Source organism: Rattus norvegicus, chromosome 5, assembly GCF_036323735.1.
Source record: "Rattus norvegicus strain BN/NHsdMcwi chromosome 5, GRCr8, whole genome shotgun sequence".
Classification (NCBI taxonomy): Eukaryota; Metazoa; Chordata; class Mammalia; order Rodentia; family Muridae; genus Rattus; species Rattus norvegicus.
Window position 1 is genome coordinate 115830591 of NC_086023.1, and position 26510 is coordinate 115857100.

A 26510-nucleotide genomic window follows, 5' to 3' on the forward strand; every position below is an offset into this window, starting at 1 on the left:
TGACACATATGGGCAATTCTTTTGTCATGCCCCCTGCTCTTTCTTCTACACTTAGTTTCAGCCTCAAGTTCTCTGCCCCTTTTCCCTGGTAGTTTCCTGCCCTTCCATATCTTCTCACCATTCCCTTTTTTTAATTTACATTTCAAATTATATCCCCTTTCTCAGTTCCTCCCTCTCCTATTACCACCCCCCTGCTTCAATGAGGAAGCTTCCTCTCCCACCCACCCACTCCCACCTCAACACCCTGGCATTCCCCTACATTGGGGAAAGGAGCCTTCACAGGACCAAGGGCTTCTTCTCCTATTGAAGCCAGACAGTGCCATCCTCTGCTACATATGTGGCTGGAGCCATGGGTCCCTCCATGTGTACTTTTTGGTTGGTGGTTTAATTCCTAGGAGCTCTGGGGATCTGGTCGGTTGATATTATTCTTCCTGTGGGGATACAAACCCCTTCAGCTCCTTCAGTCCTTTCTCTAATTCCTCCATTGGGGACCCCATGCTGAGTCAGAGCCTCTGAGGAGACATCTATATCAGGCTCCTGTCAGCAAGCACTTCTTGGCATCAGCAATAGTGACTGGGTTTGGTGGTTCCATATGGGCTGGATCCCGCAATCTCTGGATGGCCTTTCCTTCAGTTTTTGCCCAACTCATTGTCCCTGGACTCAAGAACAAAGAAGGAAGAGTGTCCTAGTGAGCTGTCCCAAGGGTGTCTCTTCCTTCAGGACAGTCATGTGATCTGTGTGTCAGCAGCTTAATGCTCCACCAGCAGGGCACAGGTATGCTGCTCTTGGGGTCAAAGGTCAGATGTTGAGCTATGTCAAGGGATAGGTTGAAGGGAGTCTTATCCCTCCTCTTAATTGAATGTATGAAATTGTATGCCCTTGACTGACACAGTTTTAGGCTAATCCCCTCTCCATCTCAGTGTCACTGTGCTGCACAATAACCCTCAGTATTTCTGGGAAACACAAAACACATCATTTGAAGTTGGTAGCAAAATATAATACTATGAAAATTAAAATGTATAAGCTTGATTTTAATAAATTTATAAAAATAAATATATATTATATATTATGAAGCAAGAAGCAAGTTTCAGGAAGTTGTGAAGGAAATAAACAACCAAATAGTAGAGACAGACATAAAGTGCCTTTCCACTGCTCCCTGCAGACATCCAGCAGAGGTCATTACTTCAGGTAATTTTTTTTATCTTAAGAAGAAGCAAGTTTTGCTCCACAAACTTTCATTCCAGGAATGCTATTTATCCTGAACTGCCTTCTCCCTTCCCCAAGTTACCCCTGCAAAGCAGTGAATTAAAGATCCCAAGGCAAACTTAAACTCAAGGGACAGTGATGGGTGCCCAAAAAGCACCTTTAGCCCTTGTAAAGGGAGTGCTGGCGTGAGGGAAATGACCCAGCTTCTCAGAAGCCACTCCACCACTTAAGTGGTGTCCCAGTCAGCTACTGTACACTGAACTGCCATAACTCCCACCGGACTCCTATTTCTCCTGACGAACACCTACCTTCAAATGACAGTTACTCAACCCCTCTGTAGTGTGTGAGCACAGGATAGACATTGCTGCGTATTGCAGTCCACCCCTAGGCCAAACTTCACAAAAGGTCCTCCTTGCTCCTAAATATGCCCCTCCCAATCATTTGCATAAACTTTGCCTCATTTAGAGCCAAGTATTTTATCAATTATGATGCACTTCAAATCTGTTGTCTGTGTATAAATGTATCTCCTAGTTTGTGTGTGTGTGTGTGTGTGTGTGTATGTGTGTGTCGGGGGGTGGGGATCAACTTGCTGCGGTTTGAGGCCTGTTTACCTTTCTACCACCATAAATGCCAGTTTTTCAGTTTGTAAAGTAAAGCTCTGATTCAACTTCTGGAGGGTTGGAAAGGCTTAGGACAAAAGATGTTCAGAAGTGTAGAAACATCCCTTTCTTAGTGGATCTGATGTGAATTTGGTGCCACACCGCCATCCTGTCGATTGATCCTTTTCTAAAACATAACTGAAATACAAGCTCCATGAGGAACAATTAGAAAATCCAATTGGGATAGAAGAGAAATATAAAACATTATTACCCTAAATCCCCTTTAGCAATTCTTAATTAATTAATTAAGTAATTAATCTCTTGTTCTTTTTGTTTGTAATTAAAATCATTTTAATTATAAAATATGTTAATACAATGAATATTATTTTATAGTCTTTTCCCTGCACCCAAGAACATGTAGTAAACCTTCTAATAATTTCTGCTGGTTGTGTAACTTGCTACCCCTTAGACTCTACCACATTTATTCTACCAGACCTCAGCTATGCTGGCTGTTTTAATGAACGATTCAGTTAACATCTCTGTAGCTAATTTTTTATTCATAATCTAAGTTATCATAGTCTAACTATAAAACAGATTGTGGGTATATGTAAAAGTTCCATCAACTTCACTTTTAGCATCTTTTATATAGAGTAACAATTTATACACTTACCAATAGTATCTAAAAAATTTAAGGTGCATGTTTCTTGTGAATTAAGGCTCCATTTATGTTGCCTGCTCAGGCATCTCATAATCTGACTCATTTCACACATAGTACTGGTAAGAGTATGGGTTTTAAGTATATGGTTGCCCTTTGCGGCTTAAGTATGTGTTCCTGAAGGTATGAGATGCTGGTTTCTAATTAGATAGATTCAGATTTCAGATTAAATTTTCTTAATATGTTTTCAGTCCAATGTGTCAATGCTCATAAAAAGTCAACAAAACCCTTTGGACAATAGTTAACAGTTTCAAGTAGAATTAAATGGGAATGGGATGTTGGTTCTAACACATGTTAAAATTATTGTCAATAGCTAGTTATTAATTTTCTTATCATTTTATAAACATCTCTCCCTCCTAAGGGAACAGAAACAAATTTGGGATCTGATATAATTATCAGTCTCTTGGTTCCAATCCAGTTTGTAGAATAGCACCCTGGGTGTAAAGTCAAAATATTTATCTCAAAATTAGAATTCTATTTTTAAGAATAAAAGCCATGTAACATCTGATTCTCCTACTCCTCACAGGCCGGTTAGTTTCCATCTGTTACTGTTCTTAGTATTACAGAAGCAACCTAGCAGGTGTTAACAGGGCCCACTGTGCAGACGAAGACTCTGAAACAGAGGAGTGAAGCCATGTATCCTTGATTGACACGGTGGGCACCAATCCATCTCTTGGGGTGGACATAGATTTCATGGTAAAGGCAGCCTGGCTGCCTCTCACAGGTAATACAGTACCTAGAAAATCACTACTTGGTCAGTTGTCAAACAGAAATTAAAGCAGAAGTAAGTCCTGTTTGACTCACCATATCATGATACTGATGTTATCAATGAGCTTGTCATGGTTTACGTATTTGTTTTCGTCATAATCTACCTGCCGACTATTTATAGAGATGAATACAAAGCACATCAAAGCATTTACGTGAAAGATCATTTTAGCCCAATATTGGTATTAACAAGGTTTGATCTAATGAGGGCTGGTTCAAGAGGTTAAGAGCATTAACTGTTCTTGCAGAAAGGCCTGCTTTGATTGACTCCCAGCACCCATTTGATGGCAGATAGCAATCTGTAACTTCAGTTCCAGGGAATCTAAAGTAAACATTAGCATGTTTTTCCTTTTTATTAATAAATATAATGCATAAATAGCAAATCCATGCTGCATAGTTTAGCAGTCACCATAGTAAGTTAGGCTGTGCAATCTGAGATTACAAAAGACAAGGTCTTTAATAAAATCAAGAATAGTGAATAAATGTAGGAAAGACCTAAATACACATACACACACACACACACACACACACACACACACACACACAGGAACACAGCCAGATGTCCACACATGCACATATACCACACACACTCAATCATGCACACAACACATACACATATCCCATGTCTCATCCCCCCTGGAAAAAAGGCTTGATTCAGACTCAGAAAATGAGACCTCACTGGAAATTATGAGACAGTTTTGAATGCAACCTTAAGAACTGTGCAGAAGAAAATCTATCTTTCCAGTTGTTTGTTGGGCGACTTCGATATTTTACAGTGAAGCATTGAGAAAGTATCATTGTTTCAGAAACATGAATGATATATCTCTTTTCAACTGTATCTCTAAGAAACTTTATCTTTTAAAATGTTCTACTGTTCTAGATGTGTCAAGGGAATTTTTTACACTCCCATAATAATTTTACAAATGGGGAAAGAGTACCAGAGAAGCTAATGGACAAGTCAACTGGTAGAAAGTAATGGAGCCTGAAGCTTCATCCTAACATAAGTCAGTCACAGTGGCTATTCTATAGCTAAGTATGATTGTATTATTTAAAGCCTGATATCAAATTAGGTGGCCAGAAAATAGAATTTACATTTATATTGACATGCCACTGTCTTAATCAAATCTCCATAGATATTTAGAGAGTTTGAAAGATGGACTATCTATAGAATTTATGGCCATACTCTAATATTGGTAGGTGAAGGTCAGGGAATGGAAGTCAGTACACAGGGTGGTGTGGAAGCTGTCTGATTGTTGTGATGCTAGAAGGAAGGAGCTGGGCTGCTTACCTATGTCTGCTTAGCTTCCCTGAGTCAGGAGGCAAGAGAGCACCTTGATAAGCTGCATGCCTGTCAGCCTGTGTATGACCAGAGCAGGGTGCTGAGAACCTTCAGGAACATATGAAGGTGTCCAACATGGTCTTATATATGGGGACACTCATTCTGCTGGGTGTTGCTGAATTCTAAATGGTTTGTTTAGGTCTGTGATAAGGAACTTACATCTGAATGTGAGTTAATATGTCAGCAACTGTACTGTTTGGTTTGACTCACATTTTATTCAAAACAAGATAGATGTCCTCAGTGAAGGAACCAGTGTTGGCTTGCACTATGGGCCAGTTTATGGAGGCCATTGCACAGTGACCATTTCAGGAGTATTGACCTAGCCTCCTAGCCCTGTGGGTAATGAGAAACCTGGAAGTGTCCCTCAATTTGTATGAATTGGCTGTTGTCCATTTCCATGCCTAATCCAGGAGGATGGGAAGAAGCTAGGGAGAAAGCATTCATGAGAGCAATATACATCCCTAGAAATGTTATTAATTGGTTGAGTAGAACAAAACAGGGAAATAAAATATCTGCTCTTTACAAAGTAATGGCATCTTCCTCCCTTAGCTCATTAAAAATTAAAAGTACTCTTGGCTTAAGTAGGGCAAATTAGTAATTAAGTGCTACATAATCAACCTGGATAAACATAATGTTGAAGGGGAAGCCAAATTAATCACCCCACTGGTTTGTTTTTGGCCCATTAATGCACCTTTTCCCCCATGTCCTTCCTGTGGTGGCAGGATGCCTCTTCTGCTCCTGTACGGCTGGAGGAAGAGTGGGTTGTGACAGCTGGGCTGACAGATGACAGAGAAGCAGATCTGAAGAAGGTGTGTGCATGCATATGGGCCTTTATTCAAAAAACACAGTTAGGACCTGTGTTTTGGTCTTTAAAGGACCATCCTTTGGAGAGCTAACATGTGACAGGAAAAGCCTAGATGGTAGGAGAATGAATGAGGGGAAGCATAAACAATGCACAACACTGCCCAGGCTAGTGACGGAAGGGAGGAGAGAACACAGACACAGCATAGGAAAGCCGTAATTGAGGCAACAGGGAAGACCATTTGCTTGCTTCAAACCTTGACTCTGCCATTTGCTATAGATGAATTATTTAATTCCTCATGTTTTACATGCACATACGTGTGCACACACACATATGCACATACACACACACCACATAAACCACAGAGAGAGAGAGAGAGAAAGAGAGAGAGAGAGAGAGAGAGAGAGCGAGAGAGAGCGCCTCATAACTCTTACCATAAGGGGTAGACATGTTCACACATATAAAGCAAAACAACTCTAATTGTTCATACTCTGTTTAAATTATAATAATTATACAGTGAGATAATGGACCTTCAAAGAAACATCCTTACTGTCTTGAGGGCAAGAAAGCTCTCCCAGTAAGATGCCATTTCAAGACTACGTTTAGGGAACTTTGTGCCATGGGCCTCTGCACTCAAGGAAGATCCACAACTAGGATGGCAACTCCCCGTGCAGAGAGAAGCAGAGGCTTAGCTGGGCAAATCACTCTCTGCTTTGGGCAGTACAATAAACTTCAGTAACAACTGCTGGAGACACAGTCATATGGCATTGTGGCAACTGTCTGCCAAGTGTGGGAAGACGGGTGGAGACAGAACCCAGTACACTGTGGCAGGGTAAGAGGAAATAAAGGGAGGCAGAGAGAGAAAGTAGCCCTTGAACCACCTTGTTCCATTCCGGATGATGGCCTGTCTATGGCTTGCTCACTATGTGAGCAAACTTAATGAAACACATTATGTAATGTCACTGAGTCTCAGTTCCTTCCTAACAAACCTTACTGAATTGCTACAAATCTACGAGTGAAAGCTATTGAGCACACTGCCTGCTACTAGGAAAAGTACTAATATTACTATTCTTCGCATTAATTCAACACTCATAACAAACTCATCCAGATAGATCATATATTATCCTATTTTATAGAAGGAAATTAAAGCCCACAATTGTGAAGGTTAGGAGTAGAATGAGGGTTTAGACTCAGGTAGACTGGCTTCAGACACACTAATACATCCCTCACCTCTGTGCTTTGGAAGATACCTATGCAGAGATGGTTGGGGCTGGGTGTTGGAAATGCAGAAGGTGTCCCATGGGCTCTTCAGTCAGTAGTAAGGAAGACACTATTTCCTCTTACTATTGGAAAGAATGGCAGGGCTGAGCCTTTAGCTGTGGTAACAGTGACCCTTTAACAGGCGGGGGCAGGTGAACAGGCAGCATGGCTAATCATGCGTCACTACCTCCGATGTGGTAGCGAGGTAGCCGCTTACCCTGATCTTAGTGGTTTTGCTCAGAGAACAAACAAGTTGTTTATTTGTAGGTCACTCAGATCCATTTGGCATTTAAGGGTGATTATAGTAAGTGACTGAATATGCCACTGGAATAAAAGTCCCAGTCAGAAACTGTCTACAAAGAAGGTACTCAATAAAATAAAGTCCTTACATCTTTATATTCAAAGCCTTCGGCTACCAGGCAGGCTGTGTAAACATGGGGAGAGCCTGACTGGAGAAAAGTACTAGAGAAGTATTCCTGAGAGACATTACAGCTGCAGCCATTGCCTGGTGGGAGGCTCGAGGAACATGTATGGGATCTGGCAGTTTGTCTCTGACTAGACTAAGGGGATTGGTTTGATGGAACGTCACATAGTGAAGGCAGAACTGGGAAGCATTTCAGGTCATGTGGTGTCTGCTCATGGCATCCAGGGCACATGCCACCACTTGTAGGAGATGACATCTTCCCTGGTACCAATTTTTTAAAATGAACATTTCTTTGCACACTAACTCAGAAATCAGTTTCTTCTTGGGCGTTTTATAAAACCAGAATTTATTTTATCTCTCCTGGCTGATAATGGAAACTTGGGTTCAAGACTGTGGATTTCCCAGGGCCGTCATGGGGCCTCCAGTTTGGTGGATGAATCGTGTGCAACTTTGGCTGGTCGCTTCCTTTCTAGCAGAGCAGCGTTACTGGCTGAGAAGGGTAGGCTAAGTACTAAATCTCTTTACCCGTCTGGCGTGAGCGGAGTGCTAACGTGAAGTCCCACATCAATCAAGAAGGGGAGCAGATGCTGAAGTGTATCAAGTATCAGTAAACAAGCCCACAGGAAGGCCGCTGAACTTGGCATCCTTCAATTGAAAACACACAACCTTCATGTCAGATTGCTGTGAAGTTTTATAAACTGCAGTAAGCGATATGTTTTTTCCCCCTAGCTGGACAGCTGCTACTGTTCCATGAAACACTTTTATTTGGAGATGATATGTTATATGTGCTAAGTGTTTCCAATCTGTAATTTTAAAGAATACATTTAGTGCTCAGAGTATTAGTGGTTGCCAGCCCGGAATTACAGCTTATCAAGTATCTTCCCGGGAATTATGAGGAACTTTTTATTTTCCTCGTCTGGTACCTCCTCCTTTTTACTTTACACAGTATAATTCACATAAGAAATAGCATCGTAAATAAGAGCACAGATTCTGATACCACACAAAGCTAAACTCAAGTCCCAAGTTCAGATTTCATCACTATGTATTGGACAAACCCCTTCGCCTCTCTAAACCCGTTTCCTCTCTTTGAAAACTCAGATCCTGGAGTATATACCTCATGTGGTTGTCGAAGAAATTAATTGAGACGAAACGTTCAAAATCTTTGGCCCAGTCACTGGCATGAGTCATCCCTTAATGTAGAGGACAAATTGATGTAGCCTATAGTTGATAAGGATTAGCTGACTATACAGTCAGGGTTAGCACTTTACATGTATGTATGATAGGTTCTGTTTGTGATGCCTGGGATCAAACCTAGAGCCTTGTGCCAGGGAAATGCTGCGTCACCAAGTTACTCCTGTAGCCTGGTCCTGGGCAGTCTTCACTCAGCCGCACTTACCCAGCACTGCTCTGCTCACTCCGAATTACATTGCCCCTGGCCTGGCTGATGAGAGAAAAGCAAATTACTTACTCAAGTTCACACTTTGTACACAAGTTGGAATGTTTCTATCCCTAATCCCATGAAGAAATGGAATTTCTACTGAAGAAATCCGAGCATTCGAGCATGCCAAGTAGAAGTTAGGTTAAAAGGAAAAGAAAGAAATCACAACCGTGTTCCTACCACCAAGGATCTGACAGTGAGGGGAGATCTAAAAGCAATAACCAGAAACCACAGTGTACTGTTGCATGATTGGCAGGCCCGCCAGTCGTGGACACAAGTAGGAGCTCAATGCATGGCTTCCACAGTGAGTGGCCGTGGAGGGTAGACAGAAATGTTCATTTCAGACCAAGCGGCAGAGTAGTATGATTTGTAGAGGTGCCAGTGAGAGTGACGGAATACACTGTCAGATGAGTTTAGTCTGGGGAAGGATTCCAAGTCTGCAGTACTGGAGAGAACACTGGGTCTGTAAGGAGCACAGCCTGACTGGCCTTAGGGCTGGTAGAACAGCCTCCTGTTTAAGTAAGCAAACAAAGAGTGGTGAACTGATTATTCCCCTCCCCTACACTAACAAGGTGAGGCGTAAACTAACCCAGCCTATGAATGAAAGCAACAACAAAATCTGTTAAGCCTGTGAGAGCTCCTGCAGCAGAAAGGGAGTGCCTTATCTCAGAGTTCCGGGAAAACTGCTAGCAGTTTGTTTCTCTACAGCATATCTGTGGACAAGGTACTGTGGTGCACAACAGCACACGCTAACATTTCGGTCTGGAGAAGGAATCTTCTGCGGTGCCACTGAAGGAGAGAAGTGCACAGCCTACCTTAGCTCAGTGCTGAGCCCACCTCATGCCCTCTCTGCTTCCTTGTAGCCGCCTAGCACCTTGGTCTAGAGGAGCCTGGGTTTAGAACAGAGCTGAGGAGCTGCAGTTCTTTCCACTGTGGCCAGGCCACTTCCGCCTGCTGCCATTTGCTGGAGTGGGACCTTGACGAGCCAGTGAGATAACTGCAAGAGGAGACATGTGCGAGCAGTCCTGAACTGGACGTTTAGGCTTGGCTTCCCTCCTCAGAAACAACAGACACTTTTGATTCTAACCCGCTCTAGTAGGATGGGGAGATGGGACTCTGTTTTCCAGGGCATCCTAAAACGGATAGCAGAGTAGATGTATTCCGTATGTACAGGTGATAATTATGGTCTTCGTTACTGACTGACTTAATCTGCAGAGCCATCCCCTGAAGGCTCAGTGTTGATGGCACTTTGCCAAAAATGGTGACCTGCAAACACAGTTGTTTCTCTGAGTTACCGGCAGTAGAGGTGAAGCTCAGATAAGAATGCTGATGCCCGCACTAGGCTTGGCTCACCACGAAGTGCTGAAACCCACTTCTGTAAGTTTTCTCTTGGTACACTGAGCATGTGCTAACCTCACTGAACTGAGCTTCCAAAATAAAGTTCCAACTTTAATCAGTCCTATCCAGTCTTAAGAGCTGGATAAGTGTGTGATGAGCCAACAGGTAAAACTCCATAGGCATAGCCTGAGCTGGCTAAGAAGGGAAGCACTCATTATAGAGCGCCAACCATATAGAAAACAGTGCTACTGTGGATGGATTCGGCCTTCTCTCCAGTCCACACCAACACCAGCTCCCCACTCTCCTTATGAGTCTCTGCTCTGTAGTGTATGCCATCACTGAGTGACTCTGGTTGTGACCTGGACCAAGAGGTCCTCCTCTTTGTGTCTTCGTCTCTTCGTATTTACACTGTCAGGATCAGATTTTCATACATGCTAAGCAGTGGGACCTCTGCAAAGCCAACATGTAAGAGAATGTGCATGTGTCTCCCACTTACCCATCACTCCTGTTATCCTTCCTCAGAGTAGAACACCCTGGAAAGTCCCTGCTGAACACGAGGGCTGAGTCACATGATTTAACAGGGAATAATGAGTGAATTTTTAGATACCTAAAAATGCTTGATAAAATAATGCCAATGTAGCCTGGCTGGACAGCTATAACCATGTGCTCTGTATCTTCACATCTGGTACACTGTCTGTCTGGTGGGGAGGTGCTTTTGTCTATTCTGACAGTGTCTGGTGACTTGCTACAGACTCTCTGTCAGCCCTTGCAGGTAGAATTCTGCCCAGGATGCTTTTCGAGTTTGGCTTTCTATCTGGGACTCTGACCTCTGGTTTCACCAGCAGACATCCTCTTCTGGGAAGACAGGGAACTGGTCCTCCCTGCCTTAACCCTCACCTTTTGCTGAAGGAGGCTGTTTCAACTCTGTTTGTGGCCTTAACAGTGTCAGTTTAATTCCTTCTTAGCACTCTGAGCTATCAGTACCCAGCCCTGCGCTGGGACACCACTTAAGGTTTAAGTCCTTCTGTGCCATTAGACCGATAGAGTTGGTGGTAGATGTCCCATTTTCTTCATTTTTGTCCTTGATAAAGACCCTTTATGTAAAGGCCCCAAGGGTAGGAATTTTGCTTAAGTCATTTCCCTATCTCTAGTGTCTAACACAGCCAGACACAGAAATGCTGCTTGGGAAATCTTTTTCATTCATTAAGCAAACAGTCCTAAGTATTTGGACAAGTAAAATCCTCATCACATCTACAATTGAGTGGGCAAGAGGGTGGAACAATAAATGTAAATGTATATTATAGCTTGGGTCAAGAGTTAAAAAGGAAAAGAACAGATTTAGTGGAAGAACTAATTAGGATGATTGATAGCTGGATGACAATACATGACATGGACTCCTAACTCTGAACCCGTCTCATTTCATCTTTGAATGTAGTAGTCATTGCTATTATGTTCATCCTTACAACGGCTACTCCTGTTCCTTGTGTATACATTGCATTCTAAAGTTTAGGCCAGTGTTCTCACGCTGATTAAATAAATTTCATAAGCTAACCTTGCCCGGTAGGCCTCCTTATTTCAAATGAAACAAACATGACCCAGGAACATACTTCATATGATGAAATAGCTAGTGTCGTAGATGATTCTTGAACCGAAGCTGGCCAGACAACCTTCTGTTCTGAGAAAAAGGAATGTCTCCTGAACTCCTAAGTGACCACTGCAGGTCCAACCAACATCCCAGTTTGAGAAGCCCTGAATCATATTACATGACAAAAGCCTCATTCCATGAGGTTAAAGGGCACAAGGAAAACAACCACAACCAAAAACAAGTTGCTGGAGAGTATGTAGGAAAAAAGGGAAGATAACTTTCCCTTGGCCCTCTCACGGTCACCTTCCAGTGGTAGTAAGCCGTCACCACCACGGCAAGAGAAGGTAATTAATGTTGGATGATGAATCGTTTTAAAAAGCTGCATCAACAGAAGAACAAGCTGATGCTGTAAACTCTCTGCTACAGCTGTTCTGACAACGCTAGAGACTTTGGAGAGACCCATGTTGGAGTGGGGACAGACTCGAGCTTAGTTCACATTGGAAGATTTAAGTCTAAGCCTTAACCGTGCCCTGTTGCCTTGAGCAAGTCAGCTGACAAACGTGAGAGGCAATTGTGTTAAGTCAGTATTACTGTATTAGCTTTCTGCAAGTGCATTCAAAACTTTGTAAAATAGAGGAGTGATGTTTTATAAACATCATCAGGAGGTTGGATATAAAACCAATATGGAATGCACTTAGTAAACTATAATGTTACTAACATTATCCAGCCAAGTTTGGAAGAACTCACACAGGAGTCAGGTAGACAGGGCTGTTCTCTGCAATTTGTCTTAGTAAAAAGTCCAAGCCTCAAATACTCAGAGCCTCAGCTTCCCCACAACATTTCCTATTATAAATCTGCAAAATGCCCTGCCTGATTTACACAGTTTGGGCTCTCTGCATCCTCTCTGCACTTCACTTTACCCCATGGAAATGGAGATGACACCAGTGCTCTCTTAGTAAGGTGGGAGGCGAGGCTTAAATGAGTCCTGGAAGAGCACAAAAAGGCTGGCTGCCTGGCTGCCTGGCTGCCTGGCTGGCTGCCATGAGTGGTAACAGCAGGGATGGCTGAGGAGAAGAGGAAGGAGCAGGAAGAACATTGGAAATGACATATGTGTGTCAAGCTCAACACTTCCATGGAGCACCGATGGTGGTACTCACAGTCACCAGATGTTCTGGTGCCTTTTAGCGAGCTCAGATCAGTCACATGCCCTTTTCTGTCCTCAGAGGTGTCATGCCTAGAGTGGCTTTTTGTCAGGCCAGGTTTGCATGCCTGCCCTTCGTTCGGTGCTGTTTTAGGTGGGAAGAGAGAAAAAGACCAAAGAATTGATAAAATCAAGAGGAAAATGTATTAATAAAACAAGTTCTCTACAAGTGATGGTTTCCCAAACGTGCTGTCTAGCATATTAAAAGAGAACAGTGGGAAGCACTGGTCTGGGAAATACTCAAGTTAACTAAATATCTTCATAGTGAAACTCCATCAAGACTTTAATATATAAATATGCTTCTGAATCTCCTGGATTGGGCAGTCACACAGATATAATGGTCCCCAAATTTACTTAGACAAAGAATTGGCATTTTGCCAGTCTTTTCTAAGAATGAAAGAGTGGTAGATGCGGTGTGATTCAGCAGTTAAGGTCCTCAAAGATGACAAGAGGTACCATGGAAAGAACTGGAAGATTTCTACCAATCCTGCCATTGGCTTGTGTGTCTGTTTTGGCAGTAACTGTGTGTTAAACGGGAGAGAAACAATGACATGTAAACCTGATAGAGTCACTAGCCCCACAGTTCTTGTGAACATTCTGGAAAGAGAGAGGTGTTGCAGGGCAAATTCAGTATAGAAAGAGGGCCATATGCCTGCAAAGGGGCTTCTCGCCCCATTGACTGAGCCAAGGGAATCATCCAGAACCACCCATTTCCAAAGTGAGGCCCAAAGGAATAGTCACAGCCATTTGGTGTGTGGTTTATGACCCACTTGCTCATTTGTGGCCTTGTCACAACTTTCTCAGATTCAATGGCAGTGCTAAAGTATGATGATGCAGACCACTCAGAGCCCATAGCACAGGCCAGGCAGGCACCGTGTAAGGCATCTGATGAATTGAATGCACCTAATCTCCTTTTAGCAGTAAATAGAACTCATAGTTTACAAAGGAGAAGTTGAGGTCTAAAAAAAGTTAAGTGCCTTTCCAAAAGCTACCACCAGTAACTATTACAAAACCAGGGCTGCAACTCAGATCCCGGAGGTTGCAAAGCTGCTTCCCATCATGCCCTGGCTCACCAGGAGCATGGTTGGTCCATGGCAGTTTCAACAAGCGAGAAAGGTAAAAAGCAAGACGGTTCTTTTTCTTCTTCTCCTCATCCTCCTTTTTTTCTCCTCTTCCTCCTCCTTCCTCCTCTTTCTCTCCTCCTCTTCTTTTTGAAATAGAGCTTCTCTGTGTAGCTCTAACTATCTGGAACTTACTCTGTAGATCAGGATAGCCTTGAACTCACAGACATCTGCCTGTCACTGACTCCTGAGTACTAGGATTAAAAGTATTTGCCATCACAACCAGTTTAGGGATTCTTCCTCAAACTATTTTTTTTCTTAGATACTTGGATTTTCTAAACAGTTATGGCTTTGCTGTCTTGTTTTTATTTAGCCAGATTATTTTTTTTATTTTTTCTTCTTAGCAAACTAAAAAATGACTAACTATATCAGTCTCATAAATTCTCAAAAGTCATTTTGAAGTTTTATTAACCGTGAGATTTGAAAATTTGGGGAGAACTATGTAAATAATTGTATAGTTTATGCCCAAACCAAACTGGATGGGTGGAAAATGGTAACCAGCACATGGCTTTGAAAGCTGATGGATCCAGCTTGGGTCAGTTATTAAACTCTATGCACTGGCGAGGAGCATCAGAAAAGGTGGTAAAATATGAAGAAGCCACGTCAGCTGGGATGTGTGTGTGCAGAGCACGTGTGGCTCGCACTGTTTTAAGTGCTGTGAAGACTTTCTCGTGCTTTGCTAGTTATTTCTTTCCCGAGTATTTCCTTCAATGTATGATAGAAAAACATTAAGTAGCTGGAATCAAATTTGAGTTTTTATAAGAATTTCCAAATGAAACCACGTCTTAAAGAAAAGGGGAGTTTTAGTCAAAATTCTAAAAAATAGTCCCTTACTAGTGAATTCAGTTAATACCTAGGTGTGGAAATGGTATATAAATTACTAAAGTTATGTGTAATAATCAGATAATATGTGTGAAAGTGTCTCCTTGCATAGAAAGCCCCAATAAATGCTTCCTTCCTTCCTGATTCACATGGCAAGCAGGTGGCAGAGCCCAGGCCTCATCCTTACAGCATCTAATCCCACCTCAGTGCTCCTTCAAGGGTCCCCTCTACTTGAGTGACGCCTATCTGCTCACCTCACAGGACATCCTCCAAGTGCATTGAGCACAGGTATTTTAGAAGTGACCAAGGCTCAAAAACACTCTGAAGAGTGCTAATGAATACCTACTGTTAGCTTTTGGAAAACAGTTACCGGTTAGGACTGGAAGGGTCCTTCAAGAGCCTCCTTTACATATCACAAGCTGAGACCCAGCCAGGGCAAAAAAGTCAATGGGCAGTAAGCTCATTGCTAATCAGACCAAGTTAAGAAATCATATAAGGCATGCAGCTGTAAAGCTCTACATAATCACCTGTTTCTTCCTGACTTTTCACTTCCGCGGAGATGACCTGGAAGGACCATAGAAGCCCTTATACTTCAAAAAGCATAAAGACATTGGAGGTTGTGTTGTACCCTGTATGAAGAAGAAAACATTGCGAGTGACCATGGTGTGTGGTCAGAATTGTGTTCCTTTTTTGCTGTTTGATTGGGGTAAAATGGATATGGTCTATCAGTCAGCATTCTAACCCTTTACCCCTGTCTGAGTGTTCCTGCCTTACGGAGTGGGGCTTGGCCCCAGCGCTGTGCAGCTGTCAGCTCCATGTGTTTCAGAACTTTCTTCAAGGTGTGAGACTTAACTCAGGACCCATTAAACAGCGATTCTGCATAGCTCCTTCCACAGCCCCTGACCAGCACCTCACTACCTTCAACAGCTCTAGCCGCATTGTATAAGCAGCATTAAATAACACTTGCCTTTTGGTAACTGGCTTATTTCTAGCATAACCATGTGCTTTGGGTCCATCTACACTGTAGCATGTGTCAGATTTCCTTCCTTCCTCCCTCTGCTCCTCTATGTGCCCCATTATGACTGTCACCAGTGAAAATGTTACTGAACTTCTCATCTCAGCTCCTGCTTTCCAGCGGCAGAGATAAATGGCCTGGTTGTAAAAGTCAGCAGCAGCAGGACATGGTGTCTGAGAGCTCAGCCTCCCCTTCTAGTCTCAGAGATGACTAACACAGAGGAGTAGAATTTCATGCTGTGCTTTCCACTGGGACCCCAATTTCTCTTTAGCTGCTGCCACAGCCTAAGATCAGCCTTGGGGAAGTTTAGGGTTACAGGTCTGAAAGGTGAGGTTGCCTTGGGCGGCCTTGTTTCTAGCCCCACCCCCAAAATGCCTTTGTGACTTGTGTGGCAGCTCTCTGAGGGTCAGGATAAAATAAGACCTTCACTTTAAAAAAAAAAAAAAGGCCTTTTTTAAAATTTTGAGTTGTTGATCGTTTTCCGGATCTAACTGGTTTAAGCATAGTTCCCTAAACATCAGGATTATGTGTTTGCCTGGGTTGTTCTGAAGCAGCAGAATGTGATCGTGTGTGACATTCAGATCACTCAAATGTCTTGTTCCAATCTGAGACTTGCTAAGCAACCTCACAGAGGGCAGCAGAATATGCCAACTGGCCAAGTGGGTTCTGCAGGATAGAGATTTTTTTTTCTCCGTTTAAAAACACTCAGCACAGCTTGGTGAGGTAGCACGCAGAAGGCCCTGGCTAGGTGAGGTAGCGTGCAGAAGGCCCTGGCTAGGTGAGGTAGCATGCAGAAGGCCCTGACTAGGTGAGGTAGCATGCAGAAGGCCCTGGCTAGGTGAGGTAGCATGCAGAAGGCCCTGGCTAGGTGAGGTAGCATGCAGAAGGCCCTGGCTAGGTAAGGTAACAAGCAGAAGGCCCCGGCTGAAGGACCAGCATAAATCACGATCAACCTTGGATAAAGAGTTTGAGGTTAGCCTGGGCTACTAAATGAGTCCTTGTCTCAAAAAAGAAAATGTGCAGGAGAGACTAACAGCAAACAAGCAAACAAACAAAACCACTTTGATTAGAGGTGTCTTACACATCTGTCTCTTTTCTGTCTGTCTCCCTGGCTGTTAAGAGCAATCCCTCTCAACCATCCCCATCCTTGATTACTGGCTAACATTATGCCCAGGAAAGTATAGATTCATCCCCCCCCCCTCCTGTGTTCACCACTAACACATTTCCTCCACTTCCTTTACAACCTCATGGTTCAGGAACCATTCAATTGGACTCAGCTGTGATAAAGAAAAAGTTAAGCTGCAGAAACCGTCCTTGGTTCTCCTTGGTTCTCCTTGGTTCTCCTCGGTTCTCCTTGGTTCTGTGGAGTTGAGCATGTCTTTAAGGCTGGCTACTTGAGCTACTGCTCCAGACCCTCCACTCTCCTTTCTTTGGAAACAGGACAGTGGTCCCCAAAGGGAAGCATCCATTACCTTTCTCTAGAGTTGAGTTCATTTTCCATTGCATGTTTCTGTTTAAACAGAAAGCCTTTAAAATGAGCCGAGCATACATTGAACGTGCGTGCTAAATTTTTAATACGTGTGTGCCCACAGCCAAGAGAACAGAGAAGCCTTAAATAATAATGAAGCTGGATTATGCACGTTGTATGCTTTATGTGGCACGGGTTTCTAAATATACTCTTAACAGCCAGGTATTATTTAATACACCCCTATTAATCAAGCTGCCAAATCTAAATGAAAACCACGTTTAAATCTATTTAATAAGATTATGGCTTTGAGGTGAGTAGCAAGCTAATGTTGGCTGCATTTATTTTCCTCCCAGTCAGTCCTCCTTCACTCTCTTGTGTTTTCATCCTGGAAGCTCCTTCTTTATCTAGTGAAGACAGTGTTGATTACAAAGCGACTGATGCTGCAAACTTTCTGTATGAATTTCAACTTGATGCAAAAATGGGAATATTTTAGGAAAGGAAAACAACACAGATTTTTTTTCTTCTACAACTGAGAAATGAAATTTCATTTCTTCTTGGGGTGAGCCCTTGAATAAGGGCGGATTTTAATAATCGCCTTAGAGAAACGCATTGTTTCTACCTTCTGCAATATAGTGTCTGCTTTTTGATCTGTAATACTCTTAGTGTCTTGTATTGAATGTTGTGTTACTTTTCCTTTTAATGGTTAGTTTTGCAATAGTGACACCCAGTGGCACTCATGAGCATCGCCAGGGCTGCTAAATGCTGCCTTTCTAAAGCAATCCCCTTTTCCTCCTATGGAATATATATAATATAGTTTCTTGAAGTTGAAGGAATAATTGAGTCTGGGCAGGACAAAAGAGCAGTTTCATCTGGGAGCTTCTCAATTTGGGACAAAGAAGGGAAGTAAAGAAGACCAGGACAGATGTGTGTATTGGGGGGGTCACACATGCCACCCCTCAGACTTTCAAAGTTATTAGTGAAATGCCATTGTATACCCCTGCTGTGTATAACCGCTCCTCTTATTGCAGCAATGTGTGCACTGTCCCAGCCTTCGCCGCAGGCATTTCCTGAACCCTGCAGAGGAATAGCTATTTGCTGGTGTGGCAGCCTTCTGCAACTGTGGTGATTTCTTGTGTCTCCTGTCTCCACCCCCCATTTCTTTCCATCTAATTCTCTTTATTCATATTTGCCCCTACGATGTATTTGGGACGTTTTAGTCAATTCATTCTCCCCCCTAGCCGGGTTTCATCTGTTCCAGATTCTGAGCCCTTAACTTGTGTCTCCCTGTTTACATGTCTTAAAACTTTTAAATCTTTGATTAAAAAGCCATAAATGCCTATTACAAACTTATTAAAAGTTTCTGACTATATAAACACCAAAAACAATCCCTATAAAATGTTCAACACTGCCTACTTTGCCTTTAAAATAGGGAGCACATGTTTAACATCGTTCATTGTAGAAATTTCAAGCTTTGTTTTAAAAACCAAAAGTACGTACGTCTAATACATGACACACACAATTCACAGAGGCAGAATGCACGAACCCGCCATGTCTGTGCATACAGTGGTGCAACAGATGCTGCTTCTGATGCTCTTTGCATGTCGGACACTATTCTAGCCACTTAATGTGGGGCAACAGTAAATTGAATGAGTCTATAGCACAAACAAAAACAAACAAACAACTGTGGAAAGCATGAGGGCAGGAGAATTGGCCTAAGACACTGCTTCCAGGGCACATTCCCCCTGCCATATGAATGGAGGGTAAGATGAATGTGAGGTATGAGAAGTCTCTGCAGACATGTGCATGCTGAGCACCTGATAGCATAGGTGGACCATGGCTCCCATTCTTCTCCTGCCATGGTTTGTAGGTGTGTGGCTCTGGACCAAAAGCCGACTTCTCAGTCTCTTCCTTTCTCTCATTCTCTTATTCACACACTTCTTCATGGGCAGCTATCTGTCTTAGGCCTATTCTCTTCACAGGTCAATCCTAGAGTGAACAGATTCAGTCATGGTGTTTTGTTTTGTTTTTAAGTTTTTGCCAGCATCGTAGAGAAAAAAAAATACCATGAAATGGGTAACTATATAGTGGGCTAAACTCCTAGTCTTGAAGTCAGAGAAAATATTCCAAAGGAACTGACAGTTGAACTAGGACTTAAAAAAAGTCGAACAAACAGAGGTGAATATGTGTATGTGTGTTCAGGGGATGATGTAGAGGGGCAGGGCCAGACTTTGAAACCTCAGGAACAAGAAATGCGTGGACTTAGAGACAAGTCCATTGTATGTCAGATATAAATGTGAATAAATAAGTGAATAAGTTTCCCTGCTTACATGGTATAGAGGCAGCTGATATGAGAACTATACATATACCTATGAATCAAGTAGGTTCATAGCTTTGTTAATTCATTGAGAAACCACTTTCTCCAGCCTTGCTTGTCATTTCCCCCTGGGTAGACACCTGAGAAAACCCTATCTTTTTACAACCATTGCTTACCAAGTAAATAGTACATTATGGTAATGGGAGACCATAGCAAATATTGATCATATTTCAGGGATGACTGGGTCACTGGATCTGGACATGCCCAAATCTAAATGGCCATTGGCTCTGTTTGTCCTTCAGTGCTTTAGTAGATAATACAGAGGGAGCAAGCAGAAGCTTGTCACAATGTGAAAGTGGCACTTGGTTGAGAAAGAAGATGGCAGTGTGGTCTAGATGCTAGAAATTGAGAGCAGGATTAGGAAGAAATAGTCCAGATCCTAGTTTTTGCTCAACTATGGGGTTGAAGTGCAATCTGAAGCAAACGACAGCACTCCACCTGTCTGATGGAGCTGCACCAGACATTGTATTAGATTCCTGCCAGCTCTGGAATTCTCATCCTCCCTGAATGGCAGTGCTGGCTTCTGGTCCTTACCCTTTCCAAAGGGTGAATTCCATTGGGCCCAGAAAACCTTAAGAAGCTATGCTGACTTACTGCCCTCTTAGTAGCAGTTCTCAGAGGCCACACTTCTTGTGAGCATCTCCTTCCTTCATGTCTCTCAGAAGAGGCCATGGGATACCCTGCTCTGTCAGTCTCTATCCCACTCTACTGAGACAGAATCTCTCACTGAATGTAGAGCTAGGCTGGTAGCCATCAAAGCTCAGTGGTTCTTCTTTCTCAGCCCTGCCTTGTAGGTGGGCACTGTGATCTGAACTCAGACCCTTATTTGTATGCAGCAAGCTTTCTTGCCCACTAAGATGTCCTCAAGCCCTTGGTCTAGTTTCCTAAGCATTGTGCCTCTGGTTTCTTCACCTGGCATATGTGGGTGAACATGGGTTCTGCCAAGGACAGTTATCTGTGAAGATCAATGGTAAAGCAGTTAGAGAAATACCTGTTTCTTCATAAATGCAAATAGTACAATTGTTTGTCAATTTCCTACAACTCTCGTTTCACCTTTCTTCACATGCCTCCTGCCCAGCTCTTAGGCAGACACCAGGGCATATCCTAGGTACATATGCCTGTCCTGGAGTTCAGCCTCAGTCCATTTACTAGAAGCTTCCTGAATGGCAGGCCCTAGGCCAATTTCACCGCATAGAATCTCCATGAGAGTCCTAGTCACTGTTCTTCCCATTACATGGTGGAAACTTCAAACTAGAGTGGTTATGTGATGTTCCCAGCATCCCATGTGAGTATATGGCAAGGGAGAACTACACTTTTCCTTTTTCAGGTTCCTCTTTCCTCGGTTTCATCCTTCTCCCTCAAAGCTGCCACTACCAAGCACTGGAAGAAGAGAGTGTGGTGGAACCATGATGTTGGGGAAAAGTTCTCCCCACTTTCTACTTTCAGCTCTCAGATGGTCCACAGTCAACCTAGCTCCCAGAAATCATTGCTTAACCCATCTGAAAAGGTTCTGTCTTTAACAGCAAGGAGGCAGAGAAAAAGAATTCATACTAAAAACAAACTCTGTCATGAGTCATTTGACTTTGCTTTCCCCTGAACACATAGTTTATGTCCTAGGGGAGCCGGGCTAAAGGAACATCTGAAATGTTTTAGGAGAGTAGGAACCATTCTTTAAGGCATTCCCATCTCGTATGTGCCCATTGGACCCCAAGATTGAAATCAAGTGTATGCTTCCAAGGCCTGGAAATTTGTTATTTTGCTGGAGTTGTTGTGAAATGTGATCGCATACATATTTTCCCAAGATGACAAAAACCTATTCGGTCCTTGGCTCATAAGTTCTCAGGCCATGAGCTACCCTGCACAGTACTTCTTCTGATTGAGAATGTTTTTCTTTTCTTTAGAAACCTGAAAAATGCCAAGAATGTATTTACAGTATAAAACAGGAGCTACACAAATACAGAGGGTCAGATAGATGACGCTAGTTCTCCTAACCCACAGATTGTCACTGTCTCACATTTCCTATGTCTTCCTGGCCATTTTAATGTACTCACATGCACACAAGAACACAAGATCATAAGGTAGAGAGTGTTCTGCTTTTTCCTTCATTAATAAGAGATATTGAATGCATCTGCCCTATATCCCTTACATGTTAATAGCTATCCAATAATCACCACTTAAAAATGGTGTAGCCGGTTCTCTGTTGAAAGCTACAGGTGAAAGATACAGATACTCTTTATTGGAAAAAGTGGCTTAGAGCTCTTCAGTGGTGTGGTTCTTAATACCAAAGTGTGAGGATTTCTCTGGGATATATACAATAAAGTAGAATTTGCAGTGACAGAGTTGCAATTTTAAAATTGTGGTCTCTCACTGTGGTTTCAATCATCCAGGAAGGCTCTGGATCTCTGCCAACATGTGACATTGTCAGTCACTTAACATTCTTGCCAAAACTGGTAGGGACATCTGTTGTTCTCTCCCTTTGCCCATGTACTTTGCTTGAATGTTCTGAACAGCAGTGACCAGCTCCATACCTTGAGTGCTCCCCGCCCCCAGCTTGTTGAGAAAGTTTCCCTCCTCCGTGTACCATGAGTGACTGCAGGACTTGGAAGTGAAGTATCCTACATGGAGGAAAACATTCAGAACAGAATACATCGGCTTTCGGACTGACCTCTTTGCAATTTTATCATGAATTGTGGGGCAATTCTAAAAGGTCCCCAGCCCGTGAGTCCATTCGTCTGTAATCCCAGAGCCACTGGAGCAATTCAGGCTCCTCTCCTAACCTCTTTGCTTTGTAGCATTACTTTGACGCTGTTGGCCTTATTTATCTCTCTGTAAAATGAGAGTCGTCCCAAATTCAAAGAATTGTTGTCAAATTGCCTATCACCTATTTTCAATTTTGCCCTTATTGACTAAAGTCTTCCCCACTGGAATTTTAAATACAACTGGTCACTGAAAACTTGAAGATTTTGTAGGCAAATTCCAGAGGTAAAGCATGCTTAAAGAGTCTGAAGCAATTTCCTAATGATGTTTCTAGGTGGGCCAGGGCCTAAGGGAATAAAAACACCTACACAATAGCTTAGCAACTGGAAAATTCTTTAGGGTGGCCCACCTGTATTGGAGAGGAGGAGTCAAGGCTCTAAGGAACTGTTCTATCCATCCGAGGGGGCAGCTCCTCCTACATCTTTCAGAGTGTCTAGACACACAAGGTTTCTTGTTGCTTTAGATCCTGCTCCTGAAGACACACCCCTTCTCTTACCCATTCAGTATCTGTCCCTTCTCAAAGCCAGGAAGTGCCAAAGACTAAAACCCACCTCTTGCAACCAGACTTTCTGGAATAAGTACCAGCTCTGGCATTTGTGTGGCCTGCTATAAGTCCTAACTTCTCTCTGTCTGTAAGATGACCATGCTAATATGACCTTCCTAATAAGATTGTACAAAGTATGTGTCCCGGAGCCACTGAGAAATAGCATTTGGCTTCCGAATCCCAGCTCCTCCTTTCATAGCCAATTCAGACACCTTGCTTATTCCAAACTCTCAGTTCCTTCTTTGTAAAATGTGAAAAATTCTACTCCATGGCATGGTTAGGAAAGTCGAACAGGACAGTATATTTCACTATAGGATGACTTGCTGGTGGTAGTGATTTAAAAGGGCAGGAATGAACATGTAGGAAATACCAATTTTCGAATGCAGAAGAGGTTGTGACTTGGAGGAAACTCTGGAGTCAGACACTGGTTAGAATTCAAGTGACCTGGACCTAAGCCCTCAAACATTACTTCCTTGGGTATTAAAAAAATGGATTGCTATAGGTGCCTACCTGTAGGCTTGTCATGGATATGAAATGATCATAAATCAGGCACATAGACAGTGCTTAGACAAATTAAATACTTCTGTTACCCATACATATCTCCAATCTATTCACGGGCAGATCCTTGATTGCAGTCAGGGACCTTGAGCAGAGTTAATAGAACCAGGGCCAAAATCCCAGCTGAGTCCACATAGATGACTGTGGAGGAGCAGAGATGGAGGGTGAAGACTAAAGAAGAGAGACAGAAGCTAAGAGGTCTCTGGAGAGACATAGACAAAATTAAAGATGTCTGTCAGATAATATATCTCATCTAAACCCAGATGACAACTGACTGAATAAGTAAGTACTATTTCTATTCATCCAGTAAAACTGAGGCTTAGAGAGGTTAAGAGACTTGCCCAAGACTAAAAGTGGAGAGATGGATTCTGGAGCCGGAACCTGCCTCATTCACAGTCCTCAATGCTGTGCTATCAATAGTGTCTGTCCCCCTCTTTGGGGAATTACTCGGGAGGGGTGAGGACAGGGTGAGCAGAGGCAGCCGTCAGAGAATAGGTCTGGAGTGTCAGCTTCATGGGAAAATTTAGAAAATGTATCCTGAAGCACAAAAAAGGGTTTTCAGCTGTAGTCTGTGTGCTGGGCTGAGGGCAAACCCAAACAGACCCATAAATAGCCCTCCACAGGGCTCATGTCACAGAAGCCCCCTTGTTCCTTCTGCTTGGAGGGTAGTGCGGAACATGCCTCATGAAAACAGCTGCATCTGCCCTGGGCATGGGAGCCATCCCTAACCACTCAGACGTGCCCTCAGTGGACAGAGCAACACAGTCTTTGGTCAGGTGACCCGATCCAATCTTCTTGTAGGGGATTTGCATCCATCTGTGCCTTTCCGAGGCAGCAGGTCTCCTAAAGCCATTTCTCCTCAGGGACCCATCCTAGTTTGAGTATACAAGCCTGATTTTGCACGTTTGCCCACACACACATGTGCACATTTATGCAGAGAGGAGTGGAGGAGATGTTGTAGGCAAGGAGCGACCTGTTAGCTAAGCTGGGAGTTCTCGCATGTCATCGAATGGCTACTGCAGACAGAACTGGCTGCTCACCATGCTGAATCCATCAGCAAGATGAAAATCCAGAATCCTGTCCAGAGTCAGCAGCAGGCTCCATAGTGCCCACTCCAGTGTCCATCAGACCAGAAATAAAATGATTAAGAACCACAGGATAGCATCTGGGGATTATTAAACCCCAAGCCTGAGTTCTCTCTACAAGGGGTCTGTAAACTACAAGGGGGAATGCCAGTACAGCCAACACTCACTAACCTAGCAAAGTGTCACTATTTTAAACAATACAACAGTGTGTCTGTTTGTAATAATGCCAAGTTAAGATTGTTCCAATGGCTTCACTTTGTTCTTCTATCCTGACCTCCCTCCCTCCCCTCCTCCCCCTCCTCCTCCTCCTCCCCCTCCTCCTCCTCCCCCTCCTCCTCTTCCTCCTTCTCTCTCTCTCTTCCTCTCTCTCTCTGTATTAAAATTGTTTTATAAAATACTGTTGAAAGCAAATGTTTAGAAGTTATTATCGTTAGAGTCTCGATATGATAAATAAAAGTAATAATTATTTACATGCCTCCAAATAGGATGTTTCGCTGGTCTAATGCTGGGGAACCCCTAAGCCAGACATACTTGCCTGTCAAGGCAGAGGCTTCTCCCAGTAGCCAGCATCAACACAGCTTCCATCCTGCATACAATTAGAAACTGTTGCATGCATTAAACATGTTCTAGGAAAATCATTGCTTCATGTGTCTCTCTAAAATATTGCTAAAGTCTGTCAAAAGAGGCAACAAGAATTGTCACGAAAATTAAAATTCAAAGTCTAAAATGTCTTAGTTTCCTAACATTTTTGAGCAAACAGGTTAGGTGTAACATATTCCCTCATATCACCCAGCCATCCTTAGCTATTGGACATAAAATGAGGGTGACATTGACTCCTAGATAGGGTGGCTTATGTCTATCCCTGACACAGTTGATCATCTCTATTTTATATATATATATATATATATATATATATACATATACATATACATATATATATATATGATATCACAAATATGAACTTCCATGTAAACTTAACATCTTACTATTTTTTAAAATGTTTAGGACCGAAAGGTGAATCTACTTGGATCATAAAGTATAGCTACACTGATTAAAGACCTTTTATCCCTCCTCAGTCAGGAAGCCACTGGTGGGTAAATAAATCCACTTGTGTCTTTGGTGCTTAAAGTCTAGCTAGACAGGAGCCTGAGGGATCCACTTTGATCTGAGTGTCAGAGCCTGTGTGGTGGTGAGTTCTAGAGACTTCTGGACCACTGTTTTGCTCCATGGTTTATCTGTTCAGTTGAAGGCTAAGCCTGGGTCTTCCCTCTAATGAGGAAAAAAATCCATCAAGGAACCATTGGGTCCCCTGAATTTGAGGACAGACAGGCATTGCCTTTTGGGGATTATGACCTAAGTAGTATTGCTCCAGCATTTGTGGAATTAAACAAAACAGACAGCTGATTGCTATTAAATCAACATGCACAAAACCAGCTACCACAGTGCTTCTCAGTTACAGAACCAGAGATTCCTGTCATAGAAGAGACTCCTGGTTAGACTGCACTTTGGCATAAGAGGAGAGAAAAGGAGAGAGAGAGAGCGAGCGAGAGAGAGAGAGAGAGAGAGAGAGAGAGAGAGAGAGAGAGAGAGAGAGGAAAAGCAGAGAAATAGAAAGGCAGATAAATCGATAGCTTTGAAACATGCAAAGCCTGGGCCACAGAGTGCACATTCTCCGGTTCTCTCTTCCCTCCTTCCTTCTTTTCTGCCATGAATGAAAAGGAACACTTGCTACCAGCTTCAAAAAATGAGGTGTCCAAACCCTCTCACTGTCCTGAGGGCTGCTTCCCATGCTCACCCTGAGGCCTTCATACTGAGAAGAACTAGGGATGCCCAAGAGTTCACAGGGCATAACAGTGACATTTCAGGGTGCCCTCTTGTCTCCCCATCCCAAGAAAAGCCCTTTCTTTAGGCCTTCTCACATAACAGCTTGGGATTCTTGTCACCCAACACCCCCACCCCCAAATGCATTTGAACTTACTGAGTTTGTTAAAAGTCAGGGCATGGAGCCTTTTTCCATGGTGGAGGAGTTCTGGCATTACAAAGCAGAACTAACGTGGGATTTTGGAAGCCTGCCCTATTTGTGCAGTTAATTAG

The 26510-nt window shown here is 43.0% G+C and overlaps 1 protein-coding gene across 11 annotated transcripts in view; it reads left to right on the plus strand.

Annotated features, from left to right (window-relative positions):
- Fggy (FGGY carbohydrate kinase domain containing) overlaps nt 1–26510 on the plus strand; it is a 387141-nt gene that overhangs the window by 316018 nt on the left and 44613 nt on the right. The window lies entirely within an intron of this gene.